The following is a 10,208-nucleotide window of genomic DNA, read 5'->3' as shown; positions in this document are numbered from 1 at the left end:
GGTTGATACCAGTACACCTTGACTTATTTTGAAGACATACTCCATATTATCTGACAAGTTCATGGCAGTTAAATTTCTTCCAAAACATAAAATGTAAAACCCAACTTTAAAACAAGAATCTCATTTACATTTTTTTTTATCAAAATGCACCACATACATCCCCTCTCAAATTCATAACTACCTTTAAAAGTAGTTAGTTGAGAAATAAATGTGGCACTCACACAGCAGATAATCACAGCCAGAATCTCTGAACTGTACACCTCTCATCAGAACCAGTAAATGTCAATGTTTCCCTCTCTTTTTTCACACATATACATGTTAACTTCAAATCACAGTGCTTCCCACATTTTTTCAAATGGAAACACACATTTCTATTGGTTGCAAATTTCAACCCTTTTCCAAATGATTCCTACCCCCAACATGACTTCTGCCTGCTACCATAGCAACAGGTCATGGAACACTGGTGGGAGCAGAGAGGTCAGAAGTTCAGCACACAATGTTTCTAATCCAAAGAGCAAGAGTGCTTGACTTTTCAAACCTAACAGCAAATCTAAAGTAATGTTCTGTGGGTACACATTTTTCTGAACCAATACAAAACATGCTTTTAAAAATTTAAACTTACAGCCTAGGTTTTTGTGTAGAATGATCTGAAACAGCCAATGAGCTCTTAAAAAAGTATGTTAGCCTCCATTTTACAACTATCTTTCTTTTCATATTGCCATTCTACTGAAAGACACCTTCTGAGTGCATCCAGATCTCCTTGAAAGATGTTCACAGTGTGGATTGTAGGTCATAGCTATGTCTTCTGGAGTGAAAAGTATGCAGAAAAAAGAGGTATTTTCAAAGACCTTGCTTTGCCAAATGTAGACATTAAATGGATTGGTCAGAGAGGGTTAAAGTGGCACCAATTAATGCCCTTGGTGAAATCCTTTCTACATCTCCCAAAGCCTGACCTTTTAATTGTGCACTGTGGTGGAAATGACCTAGGCACTTTAACTGGGGTAGGTCTGGAAATGCTGGTTAAGGACACCTTTGTGCAATTGATGTAACTTTTTCCACAAACTACCTTTGTATATTTTAATATATGCCAAAGGCAAAAGTGGAACTGGTCCAACTATTATTGTCCACAGATTGACAAAGCAAGAAAGCACGTCAATAAGTCTGTTTCTGCATTCCTCAGAGACTATGGTATGGGTTCTATGTACCACAACAACTTGCGTTACAACATGCTAGGCATTTATAGAGGAGACGGTGTTCATTTCACAGATGAAGGCAACAGAGTCTTCCTCTTGAACTTTAGACTCTGCATCTGTACTTACTTGTAGGTACAAAAAAACACTCAATTAACACAACTGCTCTTTTTAGAGCCAACCAACATCTAAACACTTATACTTGATTTTTTAATCTATTTTTTTATGTTTTTTTTGCCGCCGTGCACGCACCCCGTGATATTTAAAAAATTATTATTTTTTTTGAGACCTAAGAGGTCTTTCATGGTCCCCCTGACAAGGCCTAGAGGGTCAGGGACTCTCTACCCTGCCCCCTTTTCACGTTCTCCACCTTTCTTTTTTCCTGTCACACACACAACACACAAAATGGCGGCCGACACTTCCTGATTTCGACCGATTCGAATGTTGACTGTCATGAATCCACCAATTAGAATTACGCTTGCGCACGTTAGGGTGCGCGCACCGTGCGCGTACAGTACGCGTACGGTGCGCGGCTATAGATATGTATGTGCTTTTAACTGCAATTTTCTCAGGAACTACTGAACAGATTGACTCCATATATGCAAAAGGCACATGCTTGACCTGAGGACTACCTCTCTGCCAAATTTCAAGTAATTCTGTTCAGCCGTTCGGGCTGTACCTTCAACTAAAGGTCCTATGGGAAAATGCATGGAGAAAACGCGTTTTGGGACCCCCCTTTTTTCTCGGCCCCCGCTTGACGAATCACCCCGAGACTTTCAGGGTAGGAGCTGAGCGGAGCGCCCCATTAGTTTTAAAAATTTCGCGAGGATTCATCAACCGGCGCGAAAGTTATTCAAAATAGAATTTTCAGATTTCCTATGGAAACACAGTTCTAACTATAACTATCTACTGGCGACCGCCAGTAGATAATGTATGTATGTATGTATGTATGTGTGTATATATATATATATGTGTATATATATATATATATATATATATATATATATATATATATATATATATATATATTCACTTAAAAAACCATAGGTTTCACACATGTTATAGTTAGCTGTACATTTCACTCGTAAAAAACCAATGAAATTCCACGTTATAGTTAGATCAGGTAACTATAACTTGCGCGCCCACAATAAACTGCTGATGACGTCACATAGTACATCACTCATGACATGGTCAATGACATCACTCATGACATCAATGATGACATCTGAAATTACACATTGTGAATTGCGGTCGCGCAAGTTATAGTTACCTGATCTAACTATAACGTGGAATTTCATTGGTTTTTTACGAGTGAAATGTACAGCTAACTATAACGTGTGAAACCTATGGTTTTTTAAGTGAATTTGCAAGGTTTTGTAAATGATAATTCCTAACTATAACGTGTGAGAAACCTATGGTTTTTTCAGTGAATTTGTACGGTTTTTTAAATGCTAAGTTATGTATTTATTTTTTATTTTTTTTTCTGGTTTTTCACTATGCGCACACCCTGCCCGCACGGTGCGCTTCGCGCACCGAGCGCCCACGTTGCGCAGTCCATGCCGTGCGCGCCTCGCCTTTTTTTACGCAGTAACATTTTTTTTTTCTCCCTTGTGGGTCCTTTAATTTATTTAATAAATGTGATTGTTACTTCTTTATTTATTTTTTTTATTTTTTTTGCCGTGCGCGTACGGTAAGCTTACCGTACGCATACCCCGCAATTTTTTTTAAATTTATTAAATTTATTTTTCGTACTTTTGGGTCCTTCTTGGACCCCCTGACAAACACTAGGGGGTCTGCAACTCTCTTCTTTGCCCCCGTTTCACTTTCCCCACCTTTGTTTCTCAGTGCGAGAGACAGAAAATGGCGGCCGACACTTCCTGATTTCGACCGATTCGAATGTTTACAGTCATGTAACCACCAATCAGAATTGAGCTCGCGCACGGCACCGTACGCGTACGGTAAGCTTACGGTAAGCGCACGGAGCGCGCTTATAGATATATATATTGATTTAAATGCTATTTTCTCAGGACCTACTGAACAGATTTACACCAGACCTACAAAAGGCACATCCTTGACCTGAGGACTACCTCTCTGCCAAATTTCAAGTAATTCTGTTCAGCCATTCGGGCTGTAGCTGTGTCTAAAGGTCCTATGGAAAAATGCATGGGAAAAACCCCCCTTTTTTCTCAGCCCCCGCTTGACGAATCCCCCCGAGACTTTCAGGGTAGGAGCTAAGCGTAGCGCCCCATTAGTTTTGAAAATTTCGCGAGGATTCGTCGACCGGCGCCAAAGTTATTCCAAATAGAATGTTGCGGATTTTCTATGGAAACACGGTCCTAACTATAACTATCTACTGGCGACCGCCAGTAGATAATATATATATATATATATATATATATATATATATATATATATATATATATATATATATATATATATATCTATATATATATATTCACTGAAAAACCATAGGTTTCAGGCCTGATATAGTTAGGAATTAGCATATAAAAAACCTTTGAAATTCACTGAAAAAACCATAGGTTTCAGGTCTGATATAGTTAGGAATTACCTTTCAAAAATGTCACATATTACATCACTCATGACATGGTCAGTGACATCACTGATGACATCTCAAATGACATCACTGATGACATCACTGATGACATCATCCAGTGAATGTGGTTTGGTTCGTTATTTAAATATGTATTATATATATATAGCAATTTGCATTGAAGAATGAATAGATATATAAATATATATATCTGGATGGATGATTTAGTAGCAGTGTGTTTGGCTGGTTACTTGACTAATTTATAGTGTCTCACTAAATATATTGGATAGTGACTAAACTGTGTGAATATCTGTATCACTTTGTCAGTTGTTGTGTAAACTGCTGCACCAGTTCGTTACTAGCTACGTGAAAGTCTATATTAGTTATTGATTAGTTAACTGAGTATTTGTATGGGAGAGTGAATGTGTGTGTGGTTCGGTGGGGGGTGTGTGACTGCCCAAAGATGTGTGAATAGTTGATTCAGTAGGTATATGAAGTTAAAACTACATGTTATAACAGTTGTTTGGGTGAGTAAATATCTTTATGGGTGGGGTGATGAGCCAATTTTATGTCTCAATGGTACATGTCCAACAAGCTAGAAAAATAAAAGCCAGTGTATGTGTCAGTTGTATATAAATAAGTATACATAAGACTCAGTGATTGTATGAGTGACTGTATGGATAACTGTATACTTGTAATAGTGATTTTATAACACACTAAGTATGAGTTCTTATCTATATGAATAGATGAAGTGGTGTTTTTATAAGTGTATAGCTAAGTAAAAGTAAGTATGACCCATTGTTTGCATAAGTGAGTAGGATGACTTCATAAGTGATTAGGATGTGTGCTGGTGTGTAATGTCGATATAGGTGTATAAGTATATTTGATAGTGTTCTATTGATCATTGACAGCATGTATGAGTGAATCTATAGGTAAGGGATTAGATGTGTGTATAGATCTAGGAATCACTGAGTGGGTATTTAGAAACTTGTATTGGTGTGTCAATGGTTTTAAATCTGGCACTCTGTATTTTACAGTGAGTGATGAAAGGTTATACTAGTGTATGATGAGGTGTAGCTGATTGTCACGTGGATGATGTCATCAGTGTTGTCATCAGTGATGTCATTTGAGATGTCATCAGTGATGTCACTGACCATGTCATGAATGATGTAATATGTGACATCATCAGCAGTGGATTGCGGGCGCGGGAGATGTAGTTAGTACAACTAACTATATCGGAGGAATTTCAATGGTTTTGTTCGAGTGAAATGTCCAGCTAACTATAACACCCCTAAAACCTATTGTTTTTACAGTGAATTTTTAAGGTTTTTTTTAAATGCTAATTCCTAACTATATCAGGCCTGAAACCTATGTTTTTTTCAGTGAATTTCAAAGGTTTTTTAAATGCTAATTCCTAACTATATCAGGCCTGAAACCTATTGTTTTTTCAGTGAATTTCAAAGGTTTTGTAAATGACAATTTTTAATGTATTAACTGTTATACTGATTTTTTTTATACTGGCTTACTAAATTTTTTAAACTATTTATTTTTAGATTTTTTTTTAAATTACATTATAATTACATTATACATTACACTACAAAATATACTTTCTCAGAATGAATTACTTTAGTTTAAATACTTTGCAAATAGGCAATAGACTTTTAAGTACAGTAGTTACAGTTGTTGCAATGGGCAACACAATTTCAAACACAATGCAACATTGAGCTCAATGTGAATTTCTAGTCAAATGCAATTAATTACTTAATGGATTACTTTTCTAACCACAGGACTGGATCCTAGAGTCAGTCCTTGGACATCTCCTGTAAACGGTTGAGTAAAAGCGTTTTGGTTACAGTAGTGATTTTTAAGGAATATTATTGTATTTTAAAAGTTGACAGTTAGAAATTGTTTCACATAGAATCACCAATGTTATCCCATGGCAGAAAATTCACTTAGCAGGTAAGTAGTGTTATCATTACTTTTTCTTACTCAGTGGTGGATCCTGGATCCAGCACTGGTGAATCTCCTGTAAACAGTTGAAAGAATGTGTTTAAGTCATACAGACGATTTTTTTAGGAATAATTTTAGTTTGTGAAAATAGACACAGAAACTTTTCTGGTGAAAACCACACAATGGAGTCCTATGGAAGGAAATACAAGTTACTGGTAAGTACGCTTAGAATTACTTTTCAGGGTCAGTGCTGGGCTAAAATGTGCAGCACTTGGTTCTCTCCTGATAACAGGTGAGTAAATTGGAATTCGTAGTTCGGCTGATTTTAGAGGTATATTTGCACAATGGTGAAGGAAGGGGGCGGGGCCTGAGGTGATATGTGTCCAAACACGCCCTGTGGCACGTTTTAAGTTGGGGAATTAATTCCTCCTCAATCCTGAGGTCCCCTGGGGGGCCAACTAGTCCATCACGTACCTCCAGTATGCGCCAGGGATCTGGGTTGCAGAGAGGTGTTCAGAGGCCATGCCCTTTATTACAACACTCTGCAACGCAGCTCTGTGGCGCTTACTGGAGGTACCTGGTGGACTAGTTGGCCCCCAGGTGGCCTTTTAGCTTTGCTTTTATTAGTGTTTTTCAAACTTTCATGTACATAACATGCATATGCATGCATATATGTATATGTATGCATGCATTTATATTTGTATTTATATAGATATGCAGATTATATATATGTTTCTATATGTATGTATATACACATACATATATATAAATGCATATGCATATATATGCATATATATATGTGCATATGTGTGCATGTAGAGAGAGGTAGAGAGAGGTAGAGAGGTAGAGGTGTAGAGGTAGAGAGGTAGAGGTAGAGAGGTAGAGAATAGTAGAGAGAGAGAGGTAGAGAGAGGGAGAGAGGTAGAGAGTGGAGGATGTGTAATAAAGAGTAGAGATTGAATAATAGAGAGTAATAGAGAGTAGTAGAGAGAGTAGCAGAGAGTGAGTAGTAGAGAGTAGTAGAGTGAGTAGTAGAGAGTAGTAGAGAGTGGGTAATAGAGAGTGAGTAGTAGAGAATAGTAGAGAGTGAGTAGTACAGTGAGTAGTAGAGAGTAGTAGAGAGTGAGCAGTAGAGAGTAGTATAGAGTGAGTAGTAGAGAGTGAGTAGCAGAGAGAAAGTAGTAGGGAGTAGTAGAGTAGTAGAGAGTGAGTAGTAGAGTGAGTAGTAGGGAGTAGTAGAGAGTGAGTAGTAGAGTGAGTAGTAGAGAGTAATAGAGGGTAGTAGAGAGCGAGTAGTAGAGAGCAAGTAGTAGAGAGTTTGTGTAGAGAGTGACTAGTAGAGAGTAGTAGAGAGTGAGTAGTAGAGAGAGTAGTAGAGAGTGAGTAGTAGAGAGAGTAGTAGAGAGTAGTAGAGTAGTAGAGAGTGAGTAGTAGAGTGAGTAGTAGAGAGTAGTAGAGAGCGAGTAGTAGAGAGTGAGTAGTGGAGAGTGAGTAGTAGAGAGTAGTAGAGAGTGAGTGGTGGAGAGTGAGTAGTAGAGAGTGAGTAGTAGACAGTAGTAGAGAGTGAGTAGTAGAGAGAGAGTAGTAGAGAGTGAGTAGTAGAGAGTAGTAGAGTGAGTAGTAGAGAGTGAGTAGTAGAGAGAAGTAGAGAGTGAGTAGTAGAGTAGTAGAGAGTGAGTGGTAGAGAATAGTAGAGAGTAGTAGAGTGAGTAGTAGAGAGTATTAGAGAGTGAGTAGTAGAGAGATTAGTAGAAAGTAGTAGAGTAGTAGAGAGTGAGTAGTAGAGAGTGAGTAGTAGGGAGAGTAGTAGAGAGTAGTAGAGTAGTAGAGAGTGAGTAGTAGAGAGTGAGTTGTAGAGAGTGAGTAGTAGAGAGTGAGTAGTGAAGAGTAAGTAGTAGAAAGTAGTAGAGAGAGAGTAGTAGAGAGTGAGTAGTAGAGAGTGAGTAGTAGAGAGAGAGTAGTAGAGAGTGAGTAGTAGAGAGTAGTAGAGTGAGTAGTAGAGAGGGAATAGTAGAGAGTGAGTAGTAGAGTAGTAGAGAGTGAGTGGTAGAGAGTAGTAGAGAGTAGTAGAGTGAGTAGTAGAGAGTAGTAGAGAGTGAGTATTAGAGAGTGAGTAGTAGAGAGTAGTAGTAGAGACTAGTAGAGAATAGTAGAGAGTGAGTAGTAGAGAGTGAGTAGTAGAGAGTAGTAGCGAGTGAGTAGTAGAGAGTGAGTAGTTTAATTTAAAAGGAACACAATGAGGGGGTTCATTTTGCCATAGAAATTATGATTCGTGCTGAAAAATGAAAAATTAGGGCACATTTTGAGTGACTTCACAAATCCTCTTCTATTTCATTAAAAAATTCTGACATGCAGACTGAAACATGCACTTTCAATAGCAGCAACACACTTCTCTTGTGAGCAGACGCATTACTACAGTGATCTAATAAACAACTAGAGTGCTAACATTCCGAATTTATGGCAAATGTGTGACACATCTGAATGCCTTCTTGATGGAATCAAATTAAAAAACCTGAAAGTCGTTCCTACTGAGGAGACTGTAGTAAATGAGGAAATTAGGAAACTTCATAACAAATAAGTCTCCCAAGATGGCCACCAGAGACAAAAGAGCCCAAATGTAGCACAAATATCACCCAGATGCAGCCTAAGTATAGCCCAATGACAGAATGTCCCAGAGTGTTCTAAAGAACAACTAGAGTGCTAACAGTCTTACTTATGACAAAAGTATGGCACACCTGAAGCCATCTTGATTGGAATAAAGTGATAACACTTAAAACATTTAGTTTGCTAAGGAACAAAATGAGGGGGTTCATTTTGCCATAGAAATTATGATTAGTGCTGGAGAAAGAAAAATTAGGGCACATTTTGACTTCTCAAATCCTCTTCTATTTCATTAAACAATTCTGACATGCAGACTGAAACATGCACTTTGAATACCAGCAGCAGACTTCCCTGGTGAGCAGTAGCTTTACTACAGTGATCTAATGAGCAACTAGAGTGCTACCATTCAGAATTTATGGCAAATGAGTGACACATCTGAATGCTTTCTTGATGAAACCAAAGTAAACAAGCATTGAAAATGCAATAGGTCTCGTCCTGGTTTAAGTTAAAGCAATTCTGTTTGTAATTAGGTGGTTTTTTAGCTTTGCTTGTATTAGTGTTTTTCAAACTTTCATGGGCATAACATGCATATGTATGCATATATGTATATGTATGCATGTATTTATATTTGTATCTATATAGATATGCAGATTATATATATGTTTATATGTATGTATATATATATATACACATACATATATTCACTGAAAAAAACATAGGTTTCAGAGACGTAATAGTTAGAAATTAGCATTTAAAAAAGCTTTGAAATTCACTGAAAAAACCATAGGTTTCAGAGACGTTATAGTTAGAAATTAGCATTTAAAAAACCTTAGAAATTCACAGAAAAAAACATAGTTTTCAGTGGTGTTATAGTTAGCTGGCCATTTCACTCGTACAAAACCATAGAAATTCCTCCGTTATAGTTAGTTCTGCTAAGTATAACTCGCGTGCCCGCAATGCACTGCTGATGATGTCACATATTGCATCCTTCATGACATGGTCAGTGACATCACTGATGACATCTCAAATGACATCACTGATGACATCATCCAGTGAATGTGGTTTAGTTTGAAATTTAAATATGTATTATATATATACCAATCTGTATTGAAGATTGAGTGGATATATAACTGTCTGGATGGAGGATTTAGTAGCTGTCTGACTGTCTGTTTAAGCGATTGATTAAAAGTGTCTCACTTAATACATGGATTAGTAACTAAAATATGTGAATGTGTACATCACTGTCTCTGTTGTTGTATAACATGCTGCATCAGTTGGTCACTAACTACATGAGTGTGTATATTAGTTATTGATTAGTTGGGTGAGTATTTGTATGGGACACTGAGTTTGTGTGTGGTTGGATGGGGTGTGTGTGTAACTCTATGCATAGATGTGTGAATGGTTGATTGACTAGGTGTATAGGTTTAAGAGTGCATGTGGAAACAGTTGTTTGGGTGACTGAGTGTATTTATTTCTGTGTTGGTGAACAAATATATGTTTTAGTTGTACATCTTGAACAAAGTAAAAAAATAAAAGGCTTTGTATGTGAGAGATGGTGTATATAAATAAGTATGTGTAAGAGTCAGTGATTGTGAGAGTAACTATATGAATGAGTGTATAATTGTAATGGTGATTTTTTAACATATTAACTATGAGTTACTATGTGTTTGAATAAATGAGGTGTTGTTGGATAATTGTGTAAGTGAGTAAATGTAAGTGTGATTAATTTTTTTCATGAGTGAGTTGGATGACTGCATAACCGACTAAGATGACTGCTGATATGTCAATGTCTATATATGTGTATAAGTGCATTTGATAGTGTTCTATTAATTAGTGACTGCATGTATAAATGATTCTGGTGTTGAATGGGTAGTTGTGTGTGTAGACTTAAGAATCAGTGAGTGGGTATGTAGTAA

This window comes from Triturus cristatus, chromosome 2_2 (genome assembly GCF_964204655.1).
Source record: "Triturus cristatus chromosome 2_2, aTriCri1.1, whole genome shotgun sequence".
NCBI lineage: Eukaryota > Metazoa > Chordata > Amphibia > Caudata > Salamandridae > Triturus > Triturus cristatus.
This window is presented reverse-complemented; position numbering follows the sequence as displayed.